Source organism: Opisthocomus hoazin, chromosome 7 (genome assembly GCF_030867145.1).
Source record: "Opisthocomus hoazin isolate bOpiHoa1 chromosome 7, bOpiHoa1.hap1, whole genome shotgun sequence".
Taxonomy (NCBI): Eukaryota; Metazoa; Chordata; class Aves; order Opisthocomiformes; family Opisthocomidae; genus Opisthocomus; species Opisthocomus hoazin.
The window spans coordinates 56,239,399-56,262,929 of NC_134420.1; the positions used below are offsets into that span (position 1 = coordinate 56,239,399).

The following is a 23,531-nucleotide window of genomic DNA, read 5'->3' on the forward strand; positions in this document are numbered from 1 at the left end:
TCTTGTCAAGTCATTTGCAAGATCTGTTTTTTATTCCATTTCCCTTGTTCATGTTTCTCCTATCCTCTTTCACTCATGTACTTTTTTCACATACATCCATACGCGTTTACATTTTTCACTCAATATACTCCATACTTTACATTTGAAAACACTCTTTACGAATGATGCCAAAATTGCCTCCTTTGAGGAACTACTGCTTTCTCATAATTGCATACACATGAAACTGAAGACCTGTTTTATTATGTAATTGTCTGCTATGCATACAGAAATAGAGAGCACTGACTTCCAGCAAAATAAGAGGCATGTAATCTACTAAAGAATGAGAACAAGTCTATAACAGCTGGTTAACATTAAAAGAACTTTATGACAATACTAACTGGCCTCATTTAAATGTCTTTATTCATATTCTTATGTTCTCTTTTCAGAGGGGCACAAACAGCTGCATTGCCTCCTGTCCAAAACTTTAGCTGTCTAAGTCTAGTCCTTTTACACGTACCTAAAGGACACAAGGTTCTTTGTAGAACATACCCAAGACATGACTGCAATTCCACAGAGGTTAGAAGACACCAAACAGAACATGAACATAAGCTGAAGGGATGGGGAAGACAACAAGCAAGAGAAAGGGGGAAGGCACAGACAGGAGACGACAATTGCACAAAAATGGACACATTTGCTCAGTTATCTCAATTGCAAGAAATTGCTGAAAGCTTCTGTGCTGGCCATTCCCACCTGCAGCTTGAACAGTGCCGTCATTTTCTTCGTATGCACATTCAAAGACAGCTACACACAAATACTGTGCAAGTAACACTAATATCCCCCAAAACTTTTCTTTCATTAAAAGCCCCTCGAAATTCTGATGGATGCCTAGTGGAGCTATTAAGCTACAGACATGTCATCTAACTTAGCAGACCTGTGCTTTCTTGTCTTAACATTATGTATTTCCATGGCTAGGGTGCAACTGAAAGTTATCAATAGATGTATCAATTTGCAATGCTGACCAAACTCAGCATATACTTACTGATCTGCTCTTTTACGCTCTACAGTACCTCAGCACCGCTATTTATGTTTTAACTTAGGGGTTTTGCAAAGTCACTGAGAGCACGTGGCTGCATGAGGAAGCCTTGAACTTGTTATCTTTAAAATACTAGTGTGAAATACAATAAAGGTTTATTACTAGAACTGCATAGCCGTTCCACAATTATGCTTAATCATGAGCTATCACTGACTACTGATTAGAAGGAAATTCTTAAAATATATTTCCATTAGACTTAAACCTAAGTAAACCATTGTTCTACTGCAACAAGGTCCTAAGGGATTGTAAACTAATTTGGTTTAATATAATTTCTCTGAAGAGTTTTTGCTGGTTTTACCATTAAGCGACATTAATTATTATCTCTAATTTAATACTGGTCTTTGTGTTTATTAGACCAAAATGAACAAAATGCAAGTGACCCCTCAGAAATAGCCCAAATACTGGCACACATTATTCTGGAAAAGAGAATGCTACTGAAGAGATTACAGCATAGTCTCTAACCAGACAGGGCAGGGGTGCAACATCTTGCTTTAAAAGGAACAACATTACTTTGCACAGAATCCATCATTTGGAACTTGTCCTGATCTCAAAATTGCCCATGAGTGTAAGTGCAATATGAGATCTGCATTGAAAATCTACAGAGGTGACACCACTGACTCCAGAACCTGCTCTGCATCTTTATGGAAGTACAAAAAGAGGGATGCAAATTTCTCATTAAATTCTTCACATTTCTAAGGATCAAATTTTCACCACTGCTCTTCCCTTGGCAGTGCTCATGATAGCTAAGCCTGCTAGAAATCAAAGTTTACTTGAAGGCTCCCTTGCAGTGATTTTCCTTCCCAGCTGTTATCAGTACACAGCTGGAGTTAATATGCTTTACTCTTGTTCATCATGTTTAAACTGGGCTGAAACAGCTGCTTCGTTTGCTCGAAGCTTTGCAACAACTGCATCTAAGCCTCAGTGGCAGCTTGAGCAGGCAAGAGCGTCTTTTATCTCAAAATATCCAGATTGAATTTATTCGCTACTGCTGGTGAAGAAACCATAATGTTAGTAACTGCCCTGCTTTCCAGCTACATAAAGTGGAAAAATTAGTTTTTCTGCATCAGAGAAAATTCAGTTCATGGTAGTAATTTCTTTACCCAGAATTGTTTATTTGGAACCATTAACGTGAGCAAAGAAACAAATGTAAATTGTCTGTCACAAGCAGTTGCCTTTCCATCATGGGGTTGAGTGCCTTACCTAGAAAGAAAGGGCTACATACAGGTTTTGAGGATAGAACAGTAATAATGCAATTCTACATCTTTTGTCCTTCTATCATTAGAAAAAGACCTTTTTTTCACAGTAAGACCAAGTAACCTGTGATAGTCTTTGACTATCATCTTTTTTCCCCATTTATCAATATGCAAACATTCATACATTTTTTTTTTCTACCTGAAGACAAATATAAAGCAATTCAGCACTGCCTATTGTACAGAAGAGAGTACACTATTTACAGATTACTGTTTTGTAGGCAAGGTAATATCAGTAGCCAATGCCAAAGTATATAGACACATAGCTTAGGGTTTCCAATTCAGTTTCAGCTTAAACACAGTATTTTGAAAAGAAAGCTCCAAGAGTAAGATACTAGAACACTGTTTACACTTTTTTAAAGCTTAGAAATGAAATGGTTTCAGTGACAAAACTTGCGCTTGTGTTCCTAGACTTCTACCACAGCCACATTACAAAAACATGACAGCATTTGCTGAGGGACAGATCAGTGCTTCCTCATTCTGCTTAGAGCACTTTGCTTTCTTCATGAAATCACAAGATGAATGGTCTCAATTACTTTCTAAAGTTTTAATTCACTTAATTAAGCTACAGAGATAAATACATTTGGGGTTTTGTTTTAGTTCAGAAGAGCAATCCTGGCAGTAAATTACATGGATTGGCTTCCAGTTCATTTATTTTCTCGTATCTGTAGCTCCCAAGTTGCCTATGGTTAGGTATACAACTTTCACTTCATGCAAAAGTTTTGTCTTAACCACGTGAGACAGACAGAAAACTAGTAGGCTCTGTTGTATATTATATTAGCAGAAAACAAACAAAAATCTTGCAGAAGATGAAGCATTTCATGATCTCGACAGAAGTTGACATTTCTATCAAAGGTTAAACTTTTCCCACATGCCAGAACCTTCTGCTGGTGTCAGCTACCCAAAAATCCTCAGTATGTCATTTAACAGTTGTTAAAAGGTTGTATTAACATGCATTTGTCTGGGAATACATTTACCAAATAAACCTGAACCACAGAGACATTAGTTAGGTGCGCCACCAAATTCCAAAGAAGTACTGACCTCCCAGCAATGTCACCCATCTTAACAGGAAGCTGGGACTCCTTGATACTGTTGCTAAGTTTTGGGGTCAGTTTTTCTTGGGCATTATGCATGTATTGAAGACATCCTCCATTTTGGAGGTATGAGACTGAGAAAAAGACTGGAGGAAAAGAAGAACTATCCCTGACTTTCAGACAAAAACTGTGAGACAGAGAAATCGAATCACCTGCAGCAGAAGAGGGAAGTGAACCCAGATCTTGTCACTCTGTCTCAAATTCTCTCTCTTTCTTGCTGTTTTCCATGGATTTCAGTAAGCTTTTTCACTTCTCTCTCCCCAGTATCAAGCCAAAGTAAGATAATCAAATTTAACTCAGCAATAGTCCTTCCACACTAAGGCAGAAGGAGAGCCAAGGTTATTAGAACATCCTGGAAGCAACAAAGTTTAGAAAACAACCACACGCATACACAGAGCCTAGAGAATTACAATCATTGCTATTTTAATGGGTTTAGATGGAGAACATAAATTATCTTAATGACTTCCAGATTTCTCTGATAAAAATTTTGAATGGACTAAAATCAGATAAACAGAGTATCAAAGACTTCAGTTCCAGATGCCTCCAGAATGATTACAAGACAGAGATGTTTGGAGAAGAAAGTAAATATTTTCAACAACTCATTAAATAAAAAGAACATGATAGAAAACGTATGATCACAATATTAAATATTAAAAACTGAAAGCTGTCTGAAAAGAAATGTCAGGCCTTTGCTGCCTTATGATGAAAGGGTGTGGTTTGCAACAAGTTTGCAGGCTGCCGATGTATTTTACTGCATTTAGTCACAGTACAGCTCTGTAGGAGTTGATCAGGTAACACATTTAAAACTACGCAATAGACACAAAGGTGAAATAGCTGATCTCAAACTGGGAAAGCTGGCTAAACCAGAGGTTCCAAATGGTATGAGATTTATTGCCAGCCATAAATGTATAAAACACATTCGCAGATCTGTGTTCCAGAAACACACCAGGGCAAAATTTCCAGTAGCAGCAAGTCCTTACAAAGTGGGAAGTGTAAAAGAAAATATCCGGAAACAGGGATGACCTGTTGTTATTAAGCATTTGGGACAGATCCTTGAATGACATAAGTGTCTACAGCTCCAGTAGCCCCAGTGGAGCCATGCAACATCTGAGGATCTGCCCTGTGGAGAAAGCGAGCTCAAGCTTGCTGGTTCACACCTCTGCCAAACACTACATTTATGTTACCTCTGTGCCTTTCTGCCTTTCAGATCCAGGGGACGTAGTCAATCCCAGTCATACAAATCAAACAGCATAACTGTAGATCTCCAGATGATTAACAAAATCACAGCACAGCAAAAGCTGCTTCTGCTGCAGGTCAGCTGGACTCTCTTCTGACAGTGTAAATACTGCAAAAGGTTTAACTTCCACGGCCAGCTAGTTCGTAGTTTTGTTTCTGGGGGACAGTGTCTAGGAGCTGTGCACTGGCCTGAGCGCAGCTCTTCATCTGAAGAGGGGCGGCTTGTGGCCATTGCACCTCGAAACCGGTGAACACCAGTAAAACAGCTTAAACGGTTTTGAGAGATTTCCCTCTAGGTACATCGCTACTGTAGCAGCAAGGACAGCATGTGCACCCACCTATACACACACTGCCATGCACGGGCATACACTTGCCAAAAACATAAAGTCCACAGTTTAAAAAAAAGTCCTATTTTGGGGTGGACTGTAGGCAGGTCTGATTTGTACCATACACACAGGAGAGAGAGGCACTTCAAGTGGGTCTGAGCATGTGAAGCGACAGGACACAAGCTTTTGTTCCTATTCATTATAAACCTAGGCAGTAGTAGGTTGTCGGAGGAAGAGGAAAAAGAAAAAGGAAACAAAAAGTGTCATGCCAACACACACCTACCAGGTGCATGATAAAGGGCTCGTATCTATGCCTGTTTCAGGACAACCTCGCAACAGTGATATCTGCAGTAACTTGTGGGTGTGTACATGCATCTGCCTTCTCTGCTTGTACGCGCAGCTCTGGGAAAAGCATGAAAAGTTCTGGGAATTTGCACACAGAGATTATTCCAGTTCTTTTGCCGTCCAAGGCAATGAAGAAAATTAAGGCTTTCCTTTCTTTTGTGCCTCGAAAGAAAAAGGGATTTCATCCTGAAAGCAGTGGATCACAAAGCAGATGCTGAAATAACACAACAGAAAAAGAGCAGTTAGGAGAAAGCTTTTGAAGGACAGAGTTGGAAAGGCATTCTTGTGACAGACATCTTACAAACAGTTCGACAGAAACATAATGAATAGATGCAAAGCTCTCCCAGTACAGCAAATAAACGAAGAAAAAGTGTAATTACTTATTCAAAACTGAACAAAAAAGACTATGCATCATTAACTTAGTTTAGATGATGGGGATTTTATGATGGACTGTTGCACAGCTTTCCTGGGGCAAAGAGCCTAGTGGCATTATTTGAGCAGTTACACAATTAAACCTGGTAACAGAAATAGACGGTAAAAAGTCGCTGGGAAAAATGTCATGCTCCATGACGCAAACAAACCACTAACTGCCTAGGTGCAGGAAGCACCTTCCCACACGGGTCAATGATGGCACAACTGCCCGTTGGAGAAGGGTCACGGGTTCCTCTCGCCGATCCCAGAAACAGGAAACTGAACCGAAGGGACCATGGGGCCGAACCGGCACGGTCCTGTCCTGCAAACTTCTCTCATTCACTCACAGTTTGCTAAAGCAGAATCTCACTTTTGAAGGCCAAAAGCCCCATTATGCACCCTTGTCCCATCCTCCTCAGTTACTGACACCGCTGGATTTCAACCAGTTACTCCTGCACTTCACTGAGCAACTTAAACAGGAAGACACTTGGGTTTTATTTCAGAGAACATTCCAATAGCTAATCACCTTCACTGTTAATATTTTAATTCTATTTCCAGGTTTTTTTCCCAGTTTTTATGCCTTTGCTATATTAAGAGTGTTAATTACCAGTAGTATCTCTATTTTTCATTCAGATCTTAAAAGATTAGGATCTAACCTTCTCTTATATTTCTCTTTAGTAAGCAAATTAGACCAAAGGGAGCCATGTAGACAAGTCTAAACCTGGAAGTTTTACACCATTCAAGTCTGGTTTGTATAGTTCTCAAAACATTATCCCGCGTCTCTGACCAGGTTTATTCAGGCTGATATCACAATTGAACTATGCACCTCAGACTCTGCAATGTCACGTGGTAATATAAGGTGAGAATATACTTCATTAATTAATATTTGTAAGGACAAGATTGCTGTCATTCCCACAGTACCGTATTGAGATCCCAAACTGTTACTGGTCCACCATTGCCTCTGCATCCTCCCGACTGTATTCTGAGCAAGTGGAGGAGGAGGATGGGAGCGTGCAGAGAGCATCTCCAGTCTCTGCTGACTTGCCGTAGCATTCAGATAAGATGTTGTTTGCTGGGGTCTCCTAGCGATAACAGTTGTACAGAAAGTTTAAAACCCTTGTAATCAGCTGGAGTGCTCAATACTTCACTGCTATCAGCTGGGATGTGATAACTGTGCAAAAATATTACTTATTCAGCTTTAGCAGGCTTCTCCTGAGGCAAAGAAAACCACCTTGGAAGTCAAATCTTAGCTGAGCTGTTGTCATAGCAGTAAAAGCAGAGCTCACTATGATCCCATGAGCTGCTTTACATGTTCTCCTGCCGAGGTGGTCTAGCTCTAACTGAATCAGGGCAGAAGCTTTGGCTGGAACAGCCACATCTTCCTACACGCAGTTGTGAGAGACCATGCTGCGTCCCACTGCAACTTTCCCTTCTCCTGCTAGCTTCTCTGCCCAGACGAAGATGATCTAATATATGTCTCCCTTTGTGCAGGCCCTGAGCTGAACCCTACAGAAAGAGCCCTTGTGCAATCTCGCTGTGGTCTCCTTCAGCTCAGCAGCTGCCTCTTCCCAGAGCTCCTCCAGACTGGAGGAGGCCAAACGGCTTTCAGCGCATCTGCACACGCAGCCCAGGCACAGACCACCAGACAGAGTTTGTCACAAAGATGAACTGATTTCTATTGCCTACTTCCCTGAAGAAAAATAAAGCTGAGCAGGTGTGTGTGCTTGAGCTATCGTGCTACAGGAAGAACAGCCTCTGCTTTCAAGGCACCCCTTGGAGAAGGGGAACAAGCCCTGGCACGAGTACACGATCCAATGTCGTCCCGACACTGCCCCCAGGGACACCCTGGCTCTGGCTTAGCATTATAGCCTTGCACCTGCAGCCCTTAAATGCAGACTTAATCCAGGCCTGCCCCAGTATGCAGAAGATTAATAATATCACTTACAAGGGCCAAAAGAACAATTTTCATAAATCTGAGCCAATTTTTCTCATGCGAGATTTATATTTGAATTAAGAAGGGAACATTATAAATCTATCCCATGATAAAGCTTAAAACTTGGGTATTTAATATGCTGAATCCCCTATGCTCTCGGCTGTAAAAGTTGATAGAGTGTTTCTTCCTAATGCTGCATTAGGCAAGTAACCAATTTATCCAATTACTTGAACTGACAACACTGTTCCTGTGAACTGTAGATAAATTCACTGACTTGGACAAGGATGTACAATATGGTATGTATTGGGGCAGTAAACACAAAAGAATAAATCCATGTAGTTGGACTGCAGATTACTTTGGACTCAGATGGAAAACAACAAAGCAAGAGTTGAAGTCAGGACACCAGAAAAGAAAACTTAAGAGACCAAAATCTCTGTAAAAAGAACTTGGCTTTTGATGAGAACGTGGAAAGAATTCAACATAAGTCCTTCGCTCTAAGCAGATTAGGAGAAAATCATGATAATCACCAATGGTTACTTTATAACCTAACTTAAAAATTAAGACTTTCTTTATGTATTCTGTGTCAGGTTTTAATCCAATTTTTTCTCCTTTTGCAGTAATGCCAGGAAGCCACAAAAATAGAACTGTCAGCAGTCCCTCTATAGCCCTGATACCAAAGAGAACTGGAAACATCTGGATGCATTTTTCAACAGGACAGCCAAGAAGAAGGTATTTTAGGCAAGAGCATCTGTCTGTGCAGTGGAGTTCCCTAACATGGCTGAACATGTGTAGCTTTGAAAAGATGGCCGTTGGAAATCAACTCAGTGCAACACTGAAAGAGAGCAGTGAGTGACATCTGGGACTCCTCAGCCTCTGCCATGACCACAGGGCCACACCAAAAACACATGGATACACTTATAATATCCAGACAGCTAATGAAAAATAGCTCCTGCTGTATATATGAAAAAAGAAGAAAACCCAAACAGTTTTGCATGCAAAAATATAGTTTCATTACCTTTAAAACTATTCTAAGGGAAACCTGTTGACCTACAAGAGTCAAGATGGAATATTTCTTTATATATATATATATGTGCATACGCACAGCTACTGCTTTGTTTTAGGTGAAGCAGTTTTTTATTAGTTATTTTAAACTAATTATTTAATAGCTATTTTACATATCATTATTATCCTGTTTCATGATGAAAACAAAAAACTTTAAATTATGGAGTTTCCACAGGATGAGGATTCCCTGTTCGGCAGTTCTGCTCCACACTATCACTCTATAACCAGTTAGAGCATTGTGGTGAGAGGAAGGAAAGTTGTATAAATAAAGGCTAAAAGACTATGGCTAAGATTAAGAAAGGAAACAGGTGACTGCAGTACATCTCATATATGAAAAAGGATTAAATGAATGACTCGAGAACAGGAAATGGGAATTGATCTTAATTGATTCAAATCCCAAACAGATTGGGAGTATGGCTCTGCAGGGCATGTGCACTGAGCTCAGGAAGCTGCCTAAACACAGAATCACAGAATCACAGAATAGTAGGGGTTGGAAGGGACCTCTGTGGGTCATCTAGTCCAACCCTCCTGCCGAAGCAGGGTCACCTACAGCAGGCTGCACAGGACCTTGTCCAGGCGGGTCTTGAATATCTCCAGAGAAGGAGACTCCACAACCTCCCTGGGCAGCCTGTTCCAGTGCTCCGTCACCCTCAGAGGGAAGAAGTTCTTCCTCATGTTCAGACGGAACTTCCTGTGCCTCAGTTTGTGCCCATTGCCCCTTGTCCTGTCACTGGGCACCACTGAAAAGAGTTTGGCCCCATCCTCCTGACACCCACCCTTCAGATATTTGTAGGCATTTATAAGGTCCCCTCGCAGCCTTCTCTTCTTCAGGTTGAACAAGCCCAGTTCCCTCAACCTCTCCTCGTAGGGGAGATGCTCCAGTCCCCTCACCATCCTCGTAGCCCTCTGCTGGACTCTCTCCAGTAGCTCTTCATCTTTCTTGAACTGGGGAGCCCAGAACTTGACACAGTACTCCAGATGAGGCCTCACCAGGGCAGTGTAGAGGGGAAGGAGAACCTCCCTCGTCCTGCTGGCCACACTCTTCTTGATGCACCTCGGGATCCCATTAGCTTTCTTGGCAGCCAGGGCACACTGCTGGCTCATGGTTAACCTGTCGTCCACCAGGACGCCCAGGTCCCTCTCCGCAGAGCTGCTCTCCAGCAGGTCCACCCCAAGCCTGTACTGGTGCATGAGGTTGTTCCTCCCCAGGTGCAGGACCCTGCACTTGCCCTTGTTGAACCTCATCAGGTTCCTCTCTGCCCAGCTTTCCAGCCTATCCAGGTCACGCTGAATGGCAGCACAGCCTTCTGGTGTATCTACCACAACTCCCAGTTTGGTGTCGTCAGCAAACTTGCTGAGGGTACATTCTAACTCTTCATCCAGGTCGTTGATGAAGAAGTTAAACAAGACTGGGCCCAGTACTGACCCCTGAGGGACACCACTTGTCACCAGCCTCCAACTAGACTCAGCGCCGCTGATGACAACCCTCTGAGTTCTGCCATTCAGCCAGTTCTCTATCCACTTCACCGACCACTCATCCAGCCCACACTTCCTCAGCTTCCCTAGGAGGATATCATGGGAGACTGTGTCGAAAGCCTTGCTGAAGTCGAGGTAGACAACATCCACGGCTCTCCCTTCGTCTACCCAGCCAGTCATGTCATCGTAGAAAGCTATCAGATTGGTCAGGCATGATTTCCCTTTGGTGAATCCATGCTGACTACTCCTGATAACCTTCTTTTCTTCCACTTGCTTCATGATGGCCTCCAGGATAAGCTGCTCCATCACCTTTCCCGGGATGGAGGTGAGGCTGACCGGCCTGTAGTTCCCTGGGTCCTCCTTCTTGCCCTTTTTGAAGATTGGAGTGACATTGCCCTTTCTCCAGTCCTCGGGCACCTCTCCTGTCCTCCAGGACCTCTCAAAGATGATGGAGAGTGGCTCAGCAATGACATCCGCCAGCTCCCTCAGCACTCGTGGGTGCATTCCATCGGGGTCCATGGATTTGTGGACATCCAGATCGCTTAAGCAATCCTTCACACAGTCCTGCTCGACCAAGGGAAAGTCGTCCTCTCTGTAGGCTTCTTCTCTTACCTCCGGGACCTGGGATTCCTGAGGGCCAGTCTTAGCACTGAAGACTGAAGCAAAGAAGGCATTCATTAGCTCTGCCTTCTCCGCATCCTCCGTCACCAGGACACCCGCCTCATTCAGCAGCGGCCCCACGTTGTCCCTAGCCTTCCTTTTGCTGCTGATGTAGTTGAAGAAGCCCTTCTTGTTGTTTTTGACATCCCTTGCCAGCTTCAATTCCAGGTGAGCCTTGGCCTTCCTTGTCGCATCCCTGCATGCTCTCACCACGTTTCTGTACGCTTCCCAAGTGGCCTGTCCCTCTTTCCACATTCCATGGACCTTTTCTGCCTGATCTCCGCTAAAAGCTCCTTGTTTAACCATGCAGGTCTCCTGCCTCCTTTGCTCGATTTCTTTCTCAGGGGGATGCATTGCTTCTGTGCATGGAAGAAGTGTTGTTTAAAGAGCGACCAGCACTCATGGACCCCCCTGCCTTCGAGAGCCCTGGCCCACGGGATTCCTCCCAGTAGCTCCTTGAAGAGGGCAAAGTCAGCCCTCCTGAGGTCCTGGGTTTTGATCCTGCTTATCGCCCTGCTTCCTCCACGCAGGATCCTGAACTCAACCATTTCATGGTCACTGCAGCCGAGTCTACCTGCAACCTTCACATCCTCCACCAGTCACTCCTTGTTTGTTAACACGAGGTCCAGCAGCGCGCCTTTCCTTGTTGGTTCCTCCACCACTTGCATCAGAAAGTTATCATCGATGCTCTGTAGGAACCTCCTGGATTGCGCCTGCCTAGCTGTATGGTCTTCCCAGCTGATGTCAGGGTGGTTGAAGTCCCCCATGAGAACCAGGGCCTGTGACTGTGAGGCTGCTTGCAGCTGCCTGTAGAAGGCCTCATCAACCTCCTCCTCCTGGTCAGGTGGCCTGTAGTATACACCCACCGTAATGTCACCCGTGTGAGCCGGTCCCTTAATTCTAACCCACAAGCTTTCAACTCGTTCCTCATTTGCCCCCAGGCCAAGCTCAATGCATTCTACTTGCTCCCTCACATATAGAGCAACTCCCCCTCCTCTCCTTGTTGGTCTGTCTTTCCTAAAGAGTCTGTAGCCATCTATGACAGCATGCCAGTCATGCGAGTTGTCCCACCATGTTTCTGTGATGGCGACCAAGTCGTAGCCATCCTGCTGTATAATGGCTTCCAGCTCCTCCTGTTTATTGCCCATGCTACGTGCATTGGTGTAAACACACTTGAGCTGGGCTGTCAATCTCACCCCTGGCCTTGGCACTCCAAGCCTAGGCTCATCCCTAGTGAGCTGGGCAATATCCCCTTCCCCCTTCGAACCTAGTTTAAAGCCCTCTCAATGAGCCCCGCCAGCTCGTGGCCAAGAATTCTTTTTCCCCTTTGTGATAGCTGAGTTCCACTTGTCGCCAGCAGGCCCGGTGCTGTGTACACCTCCCCATGATCAAAGAAGCCAAAATTTGACCGATGGCACCAGTCCCTGAGCCACCTGTTAACCAGGTGAGTTTTCCTGCCCCTTTCAGTGCTGTTCCCTGCCACTGATGGGATGGAGGAAAACACCACCTGCGCCCCTGATCCCTCAACCAGTCGCCCCAGTGCCCTGAAGTCCCTTTTGATGGCCTTGGGACTTCTTTCTGCTATCTCGTCCCCTCCAACCTGCATTACCAAGAGGGGGTAGTAATCAGAAGGCCGCACCAGACCAGGGAGTTTCTTCGCAACATCCCTAACCCGGGCCCCAGGGAGGCAGCAGACTTCCCTGTGGGATGGGTCCGGTCGGCAGATCGGGCCCTCTGTTCCCCTCAGAAGGGAATCACCTATGACAACACACTTTAAAATAAAAGTCTAAGAGGATTCCACCTTCATAAGGTACAACTATTTATTATTTTTTGCTTTAAATCCACCCAGACCAGAGGCCCACAACCACCTTCAATAGCCCCAACAGTGCCTCTCAGAGAGCTGTACTGGCTGGAGTAGTTGGCAGTTGCCCAGGCAGGTGAGTGGTAACCAGACACTGCATGAAAGAGGTATTTTTAAAGAATTTTGCATAGGCATTGGGAGAAATCAGCAGAAATCAGAACTGTCTCAATTTTATGTGAGTATCTAACATCCCAATTATAATTGGCCAAATGCTGCCACAACTGTGGGGCTCTGCTCTCTTCTGAGAAGACAGAGGTCCTGAGAGCAGAAGTTGGCAGCATGAACTTACCATTTCCTATTCCTCCTCAGGACAGATACGTGTAACAACAAAGTGAACAACAGCTACTTCATGAACATTTGGGGTTTTTTTATCCTGGTGAGTTTAAATCAACACTTCACAAGAGATTTTTGACCCATTTCACACATTGGTGAAACTAGATCTGGAAGTACATGTACTGCTGAGCTGAACGGAAGCCAGGATGATTCAGGGAAATGTTCTGTGTTTAATCAAGGTTTCATGGAGGAGACTTTTTAGCTACTCTGGTCACTGCTAAGCAGACAGAAAACCAGAACGGGAGACTGACAGAAAGTTGCCAGTCTAGAGGCCAATGATCCCATTGTGCAAAAGTAAACTGGAAAAAAACCACCAACCAACTCAGAACTAAAAGGTTTTGAGTTACCCTCTACTGCGAAATGAAACTGGTCTTGAGAATGTTTTGTTGTCACCTAGAAGATCAGTACTAAACACTGTTTTATGAATCTCTCAGAAACAGGAAACACAACTTGTTTTTGTACCAGTCTGCTGCTAACCACAGAAGCACTGCTAGCTCAAGCCTACTTGTACACTTCATTCTGACCTAGGTCTGACTAACCCTCCCTACCTCTATTAGCCTGAAGAATAGAAGGTTGAGAGGGGACCTTGTAAGTGCTTCTAAATATCTGAAGGGTGGGTGTCAGGAGGATGGGGCCAGACTCTTTTCAGTGTTGCCCAGCGACAAGACAAGGGCCAACGGGCACAAACTGAAGCATAGGAAGTCCCAGCTGAACATGAGGGTGATGGAGCACTAGAACAGATTGCCCAGAGGGGCTGTGGATTCTCTTCCTCTGGAGATATTCAAGACCCACCTGGACAAGGTCCTGTGCAGCCTGCTGTAGGTGACCCTGCTTCAGCAGGGGCATTGGACTAGATGATCCCCAGAGGTCCCTTCCAACCCCTAACATTCTGTGTGATTCTGTGAGTCCCTCCATAACGACAGGTGCTTTCCTCATCAGAAGACGTACCCACACAGCAGACTGGATGCCTGAATTTCGTAGAGAGCCCATTCTTAGCCCCTCTTTATCTGCCCACATCCAGCCCCCTCGACCTGGAGGCAGGAGGGCTTGGTGGGGGCTAGGGGTTGCATTCCTGCAGGTGGAAGGACCCTCCTATAGCTCTGGTGACAAGGCTGTCCCACACAAGCCAAGCAGCCTTCCAGCTCTCCATGCTTCAGATGAAGCTGAGGCCCTACATGTGTGCATTAACATATCCCAAGCACTCCTGCTGACGAGGCCGTGGCAGCTTGGGGGCCCGGCACGCTGACCCCTGCCTTGCCTGGCACCCAGGGGAGCTGGGCATTCACCTATGCAAGCCCACATTCAGGTTCCAGGCTCCAAATCATAGGTGCCAAATTAATTTAAGTATCTAATAGGTTTTGAGGCCACTGGGTCATGGTCCCTCTAGATTGCTTTTTTGGACTTCAAAGCTAGTTTATTTGGCAGAGCAGTATCTCCAGAACTTGCTCTTCAGGCCAGACCCAAACCTCATTGCAATGACCACAAGACCCCGCAAACACCAAGGGCCTTCGTTTGGGGCCTAATTATCTGCTTTCTCCAGTTTAAATGTGGTTACTAGATCACTGAAAAACAAAGCTTCAAAACAAAATCACCAGGGTACAGTTTACAGGAAAGATAAGCATCACATTGCTGACATAATTTTCTTTTTGGCACTGAATTAATGTAAACTTCAGCTGTGATGACAGGCAAACAAACACTTGTACTAACCTTAAGAGAGGTGTCCTCACTAATACTGCATGGTTTGATGTATTAACGTAAGAGATATGATGTAACAGATGAGCTCAAACCAAACCCAGGATTTGAACTTCTTCCCACATAAGGCTCCTCAGTTTAGGTCTGAAGATTCATTCCAGCTGCAAAAGACTATCAACATAATTTTTCTCTGCAGAAGCAATCTTTCTGATGGAGCCTGAACAGCATTACTAACCAGAGTGACAACAAAACCTGCTTTGCCTTTCGCTTGAAAGAGATGAGATTTTAGGTTCTCTGCTGACAGAGATAGGGTGTTGTCCTACTTAGACTAGAGTGAGAATATTTACCAGATTTAAGGTATCTTGGGAGACAGCAATTCAGAGTAAACAAACTCATTTTGTCATAAAATTAAACAAGAGTCTGAAGAGGAGAGCAATAGGTCAAGATATGCATCACGCAAAATTCACTAAATGAAGTAAACAGCATTTTAATCAAGCAAACAAGTTCAATAAATGTTTCCACCAAAGTCAGAGGGTACTTGCGGTCTAAGCCAAAGCGGGTAGGATTCACAGGAAGACAGCAGGTGTAAGCTAGCCAAAGTCTGGCTTCCCACTGGAGGCTGCCCTTCCAAGGCAGGTCCTCTGGCTCTGCCCATCACACGTGGGGGCTGCGTCCGCCTGTCCTGACCTTGCCAAAAGGGTTGGCTGCTACCAGAGGGGCAGCTCGGCGGCTCTCCCTTGCCAGCAACTGCTCCTCTCGGATCTTGTAAACATGCAGCTGCACAATGAGTTGGCTCAGCTCACTGGTTAGATGCAAAACTTAACCACCAAAATAAACAAACATGGTATTTTTTTAAAAAAAAGTAGTTTTCCAACTCCCCCCGTGGTTGACTGCACAAGGTGGGGTCAGAATGTGCAGTGGGGAAAATGGGGGGCCAGAGCAGGACTACCCTTTTCACAGCCAACCCACAACCCTGGGGAGCATAACGTACATCTGAATCTAAAACACCTACGAGTACGATGAACAGAGGCCAACTGAAATGCATGCCAGCTGATATGAAACACAAGTGACAGAACTAACGAGTAAAATGACTGAGCCTAATGATTAGGACAAAGAAAAAGAGACCAGAGTCTGAGCTTTTTCTCCAACATTGTAAATTAACAGCCTACACACACATGACTGGCTGAACAATCCTGCCCACATTCACTCTTTCCATAGCATAAGAAGAAAGAGGGCTTAATCACCTGGGGATCCATCACCTAAATTAAGTGCAGGGAAAGGCAGTGGAATCGATGTGACTTCTGTGGAGTCCAACATACCCTTTGGGTGCAGCATTTTTAGTAGGTGTGATTTTTATAAGTATTTGCAAGAATCAAGGGACACTTTAATAATAAATATATTTTTCTTGAAATTTAATATTGCTTAATGACATGTATTCTGCAAATATATTTTTAATATTTAACACACAGCTGGCAAAAGGACTAGAAATCAAACTTCCCCACTCATGGATTCATGCCCTAGCTGCTGAGTTGTAGGATCACAGCTCACCTAATGAATATTTCTGTATTGAAAGCAAGGTGAAACAGTCTTACAAGTAGGGAGTCAGAGACCACCAGCCCAGAACAACACATAGCTTTATGGCTCTAGCACTCTCTTCAGAAATGAAAAATGCAAATTCAGAACTTGGCTCTTTACATCTGGGTAACAGTTCGACAAAGCCTAGAAAAAATAAGAAAAAAAACAACAAACCAGCATGGCAGTATACTCCCCTGCATGTTTTTTTAAGTGGTCCTGATCATCTATATGTAATCTGAAGACACTTGCGTTCTCCAAGGGCAGCTTGTGAAGGAACACCTCACTTCTGGATCCCTGGACAACTTGGGCACTAACTAACCAACACTGTCAAAACCAAAGGCACATCAAGCAGCAGACCTCGATGCATTCAGGGGATACTACTGGGAAAAACCTGAGCCTGCGCAGATCAGAGACCGAGGGTTAGGACTGCAAGGACCTAGCTCTGAGGAGCGGGTGCCCACAGGATCAGTGAGATGCCCGAGCACTTGACAGCTGTTGCCCAGCGTATGTCCCTTGAGATCTAGTTCTCTTCCTGCACAATCACAGCGGGATTGTCTGTAAGTGTACATTGTAGGAATGGCCGTGATACCGACCTTCCTGTGCTCATCTAGAGAAATGAATCACATGAGACACTGGGCATGTTTCCACATCAAAGGGAAGTTACACGACCGGCTTAATTTAAGATGATATTTATTTCAGACTGCTGTTTAATAACCAGAGTGATCTGAAGCACCCAGGAATCCACCTGTATGGTATGCATTAAAAAAGTACACCGTGGCTTTTGAACAGCACAGTTTGAAGCTGCTTATGATCACGATTGCTGCTTTAACAGTCTGCTTGGATATAGCAGGTTATAACTTCAGTAAATATAATGTATTTTCTGATGCTAATTTCATCCAGTACAGCTCTGTCTAGCTATATTCACAACTTCCTTCTGAGTTTTGGCTGAACCATATCTCTAATTACCTGAAGCATTCCTAGAAAAGGTAATCTAATTAGTTATTTCTTGTCTATGATAATACTTAGATGTTAATTAATACAGAATATTTGTATTTTACAAGGACATTTTCTTACAGCAATACCACTTTGAGACTCTTTTAAGTACAGTTTAATCTTGGACCTAATTTATATGAAGATTTAATTCTGTAGGAGTTAAATATAGTTACTATTTTTCTACGTGCCTCCATTTCTCAAAGTCTGTCACTTGATAGAAAACATAGTCCCGAGCCAAATCTGGGAAGCGCACTGTGAAACTACCACTCGTACAGCCATAAACAAACCGACGCCAGGCACTGAAAGCTCTTCGCTCCAAAGCCCCCGCTGACACTGTGGCATGCTGGCAAGACACCACAGATGTGCAGCATCACCGGCAACACAGACTGCCCAGTAATTCTGCAATTCATGTTCTGCAAGAGGAATTCGTCTGTCAAGTCTTAGCCTACTTAGAAAAACCCCGTAGGTCAATATGCTGACATACTTAACGAATTCTGACTTTAAAAACACGCTGTCCCCTTCAATGTACCTATCGGTATGCATGAGGAGAAATACATTGTGGTTTAAGTACAATGGGGTTTAAATACACTTGTGGATACAAAGATCATTAGGTTTTTCTCAGGCGCCGTATATGCACGGTGAGAAAATGTTAACTCACAAATTACAACAGCATCACTGTACACTCATGTTTAAACGCTCCAAGTATCGACACACCAGGCAGGTACGCTCTATGCCACCGCGTCAGCGATACTCATGGAGGGGTCTCTTCAGCAGGACAGCCCGACAGAAGCCAGCCGCCCCGGGCAGCCCTGCTCCCGGTCACTCTCCCGCACGGCCCCCGCTGCGGTGCCGAGCAGTGCGTGTGCCCCGAGTCCCAGAGCCGCTGCAGATCGGCAGCCAAATGGTTCTGAGGGAAATACGAAGCCCGGCTTGGCGCTTCCGACGGCCGACGCGGCAAGGCGAGCAGACCGCCACCCGCCGCGGGGCCGAGGAGGGCCCGCCCGCCGGGGACTCCCGCGTCTCCTCGCTGCGGCCTCCGCCACCGCGGGGCCTCGGGCTGCCCGCGGCCGCCGGAGCAGCTCCCCCAGCCCGGCCCGGCCCGGCCCTGGGCCTCCCCGGCGGCCCCTGCCCGCACCTGCCGCCCTGCCGCTGCCTGCGCCGCGCTCCACCGCGCTCCACCGCCCCCTTCTCCTCAGAGAGCCGTCGGCGGGCAGCGCGGCCGCCGCCCCCCGGGCGCGGGTCCGGCCCTCGCTCCCCGCTCCCGCCCGCCCCGGCGCAGCTCCCCCGGCCCGGTACCTGCTGGCAGGGCGCCCGGCCGCCCCTCCGCCAGGTCGCGGCTGCCGCCGTCCGTCTCCTGCCCGCAGCTCCTGCGGGACTGCCCTGCCCCGGGGCCGCGCCCTGCCCCGCGGCTCCTGCCCGGCCGCTCGCCGCCTCTCCCGCCCAGGCCTCTCCTCCCGCCCGGCAGCCGCCGGCCCCCGCCTGCCCTTCCCCGGCAGGCACTGCCGGGCTCGCCGCCCGCACGGCCCTGCGGGTGTGCTCCCGCACCGCCGACTCACCGGTCCCTAGCGCGGAGAGGCAGTTTCCCCGCTGACTCGGGACCCCCCACGCCTCGGCAGAGCTGCTCGCAGGGGCATGTTTATCCTCGGAGAGCTGCCAGCGACTTGTCCTTGGCACTCCACAGACCGTTACCCCGGCAAAGTCAGTGCCAAAGCTGCCCCTCGCTTTGCTAGAAGTGAAACCAGGCCTGTATTTTAGAGAGGGAAGAGCGAATATTTAATTTTTTTTAATGTTCTTGGTAAATGGCATGTCCAGCTGGAATATGGATCCCTGTCAAGTTAGGCTTGACATAAACACGTGAGAGAAAACCCTGCCACAGAGTGCATAGTCTGTAGGATAATCTACAGGTCACACAAGGTAGATTGGTTCAGAAATTTCCTTGCAGGAAATTCTCGTTCAGAAATTTCCTTCCAGGAAGCAAAAGTTTTCTGAGATTCAAGGTGGTCTCCTCCTCTTCCTCTTCCTCTTCCTTCTTCTTCTCCTCCTCCTTCTCCTCTCCTCTCCTCTCCTCTCCTCTCCTCTCCTCTCCTCTCCTCTCCTCTCCTCTCCTCTCCTCTCCTCTCCTCTCCTCTCCTCTCCTCTCCTCTCCTCTCCTCTCCTCTCCTCAATTCTGATTTCAGGTAAAGAACGAGAAGTGCTAAAATACCCCAGGAGGCAAATATGAGTGAGAAGTGGAGCTGTGTTAGTAGGAAAAAAAGAGTATTTCCTCAAGGAAATGCTGTTTACATGCTAAGAACATTAAAATTTCCAGTCAGTGAAGTTTCGCACAGCCACCCTAACATCTCTGGAATTGCAGCCTTTGGTGTATTCCCCATCCACCAAGACTATAGATTTTCTATGACAATATTTTTAATTTTAAATTAATAGCACCACGGACCTGCTGCTAGCTAAGAATTTCATGCCTGTCATCATGCAGGGTAACACCACTACTTCGAGCTCCAGAGCCACTGTAAGGGGAGACCCTTTGCGAAAAGCACAGTCTTGTAATATTTGAGCTAACAAAGTGTCTCTGTTCATCTCTGCACGGAGCCAGGCCCACAGTACCGGGGTATCACATAGCGGAACAGCTCTGATTCCATTTAATGGAGCTCATGAGATTATGTGCGGTCACTATGTTAAAGAAATACCAGTAACCTCATATGCTTCCAAAATCCTCTGAGTCCTCCTGAGGTGCGCATTAAGCACAAATTTCACACCATCTCACTGAATTAATTTACGTGATCAAACAGCTTTATTTGCACTGTTCGTAGAAGTGCATTGTTTAACTACTGATAAGGTCGCTGTATGCAGCTTGCAGCTATTGGGTTATCAGGTTACGTCAGCATTTTCATGCTCTAGCGATTTTCAGGCTCTTCAGTGACTTCCAAGCCCTGCCTGAGCAGCTCTCCAGCTGCTGGAGTCGGCTGTGCGGTAGCAGCCAGCCTTTGGGACTGCAGGTTGCCTCTCTGATGAAGGAAAGGACATGAAAAATGGCATTTTTGACAAGGCAGTTAAAGGCAAAAAACAGTTTGCAAGACTACCTTCCTTCTTTCTCAAGGCAAGGCTGTCCTCTGTAATGTGAGGGGGCCTCTTTCACATGCCCACGGCTCTTTCAATGGTTTGGAATACACATTCTTCTTTCAGCAGCTTGAAAATTGGGAATTTTGTTTCAATAAGCATAAAATTCAGCTGTGCATAGTAAGGGATGTGGCCAACATGATTTTGTACGGAGGGGAAGAACATGACTGTGCTTTTTTTAACTGGGATGGGAAACAAACCTTCCCCCTCCCTTAGAATATTTTTGTCCCAAACAAATCTAGTGTGAAGATCAGCAGTGAAACCAATTTACCTCTGTTCTTTGCTCCCTAGACCTCTCTGGCAGCTGCAAATACGACCTTCCTTCCCTGCCAGCCTCCTGGCAGCATAGAGAGTGCCCCACGCTCTGCTCTAGCGCTTGCTAACCTTCCTGTAACTAAACATCGCTTGAGAAACCTGGTGATGCTCCCATGCCCCAGTGAGGCCTGCTCTCGGCCCGTCCCTTCTGTGTCCCCCCCAGACTGTCACTGCAACCACCCGTCCTCCCTGATCCTGGTGCTCTGCAGCTGCTCTCGCCTCCTCACGCGGCCTCCACCTAGGGCACCCCCAGTGCTAAGACCAAGCCAATGGACCGGGCTGGTTTTGGCTGGCTGTGCCAAACCACGGCGCTCTCAGCTCCAGAAACGCGGGGCTGAGACACCTGAGCAGCCCCAGGCAGAGCCAACAAAGGAGGATTTATTAGTCTGGGCTTTGCTTCACCTCTCGTATCCCCCAGAGAGGCCTGCCTCATCTGTTTTGAACCTCTGCACAGCGCACTTTTTCACTTGTGGCTGAGGTTGTTTATGCTATTGGATTACAACTTCCCAGTGTTTTACTTCCCAGTGTTTTTCTCAGTAGCCAGAAGAGAAGGCTGTAGAAAATAGCTACATGCAGGAGTGCATATTAGCATCTTTGGGCCTCAAACCTTTAGGAAGTAGACCTGAAACAAGAAACCCGCATGTATAAATGCTGACACAAATGTTCTTGAGTAATTCTTTATATCTGCAAAAGCTTTCAAGCAGACTGAGACCCTTTTTCTTCACTTTGTACAAATACTCCAGTGAACTAGGTTTGAAACAAGAATGCTGATGGAGGCTGCAGCTTTGCATAAATCAAGCCTGAATTCTCTCTCATGATCCTTTGTGTAAGAAACCTGATCCCACCACTTGGGCATGCTTCCTGAATCATGCCAACTTCCATGTTAACAATCAAGCGGTTCAGAGGTTGAATCATGTTTGTACAGAGCACGGTGAAATCTTTCAAGCAAAAAAGTGGAAAAAAATCATTGCTTAGTAGTTGCTGCCTAGTTTGCAAAAGATTAAATGCAATTAAGCAGTTGATGATTCCAAATAGCTTCCTCAGCTCTGCTGAGAATCCTTCAGAGCAAGCGTCTAACATTACTGCTTGTGCAATATTTTAGTTTCTGAAACTAAGATGAAGTGGTGTACTTCTGTTCAGAGTTAAAATCCAGTGTATACTGCAATAGCCAAGTGATGAGCTCAGCTGTCGGGACCTAAAAGCAGGGCGTTATCAGGACAAGTCCAGCACACAGCATAAAATATCTCAGCCAAACTCCTTGTGTAGCCACTAAATTAAGTTTTCTGAACCAGAGGCTTTTTTGAGAGAGAAAAAAGTATTTTGCAACTCAGATTTCAGTAAATTGGAGTCCTTTTCAGCTGAAGTCTAAGCAGTTAATATACCTATGTTATAAACAACTTCTGCAGCCAGAGGCTTTTACTACCATTAAAGTTTTTGCAGCACTAATCTTTATCCCCTGAGGTTTTGCTGGGAGAAACATGAAACTGTTTCCTCATCCTCCCTGTCCTGCTCTCAGCTGGAGCCCAGCTTTTTCCATTCCTATCATAACCTTTGGGTTTAGCAGGCACCTTCCCTCCTCTACCACAGATGCTGGGTGGGGTCCACACACTTCATTACAGAAAGCAGCTATAATTCAGTCTGTGACTATTATTTTTTTGGTTTCTTCTTTTTTTCAAAATGCATGTTTAATGTCATGTTTTCCTGACACAACCCGTTGTAATTCTGTCCACCATCTGAGACTGCAGCCAGTTGCTCCTCCTACAGTGCTGCAGAAGAACAGCTTTATTGTGCAATGATGTCCAGCATCTTTTGAAAATGTTGCTAGGATGCCTAGAAGAGCAATTGCATGGAGATACAAAGTTGTCCAGATTAGACCCTCTATTTATCTCCTTTAGATTTGATGTACTGTGAATTTGTAAAGAGATTTGCTGGCTTGTTATGACTTGCCTTATGTTATAAGGCAGATTTTCTTTGTACACACACACATCATTAATGCATGCTGATAATAAAACCGAGAAGGCCTCATCCTTTCTGCACCAGAACACTTTGGTCCTGTCTCTCCACAGCCAGTCCCACATCTGTGCGCGCTGCAGCCTTTGCTTCTGAGCTACGCAGCGGTCTTCAACCTCGTAAATGGATGACAGCCCCAAACTATCCCAAGGCAAGGTGAGGTTCCTGGGTGGATAACTGCAGAGGCACAGGGGTGCTGTGCTGGGCCCGGGCTGCGGTTTTCAGGCCGCTTCAGCCTGGAGCGGCAGTGGGTGTGTATTTATGCAGGAGCAAACAGTTCAGTTTCCTCCTCAGAAGGAATTTCTTGCTGCTGCTGCTACTGTCTAGGAATCGAAGATGATGAATCCAGTAAACTCAGGAGGCATTATAAACCTTCATGTACAGTCGGCAGAAGGGTGAAAGAGAGCCAAGGCATGCTCCTTCCAGTGTTTTCCAATTGCATCCTTTTCTTGCCTAGCTTCACTAAGAGCCTGATGCTCTTAATCCTGGCACAGGTTTGGGAGGACATTGTCACACCTGCTGAAAAAAGATAAGAAGATTAAATGTTATCAACATACTGACACCTTCAGATATTTTCCAGAGCTCTTATACCTGCAAGATTGTGGGTAGCTGGCGCTACACTAGCTTTAAAATGAGCATGCTACATGCAAAAATAATTTGGCATATCTAATTTGTCATTCAAACAAATCCCCTGTTTGATTCAGTGCTTTAAGCCAATATATTTAGTGTTTGTCTGGATCCATAATGTCTGCTGTTTGAAAACTGCATTTTCA

General features: G+C 45.6%; 1 protein-coding gene across 2 annotated transcripts in view; it reads right to left on the reverse strand.

Annotated features, from left to right (window-relative positions):
- The window catches only part of TC2N (tandem C2 domains, nuclear), a 39,441-nt gene extending 20,715 nt beyond the window's left edge, over window positions 1-18,726 (reverse strand). Inside the window, exon 1 of one of the 2 annotated variants that reach the window (XM_075425839.1) lies at window positions 18,616-18,726. The gene's annotated coding sequence lies outside the window, so the exon portion shown is untranslated. Of the gene's footprint in view, window positions 1-3,568; window positions 3,617-18,615 lie in introns of those variants that run through there. The other variant, XM_075425840.1, reaches the window with a different exon arrangement.
- Between the last annotated feature and the right edge of the window lie 4,805 nt (window positions 18,727-23,531).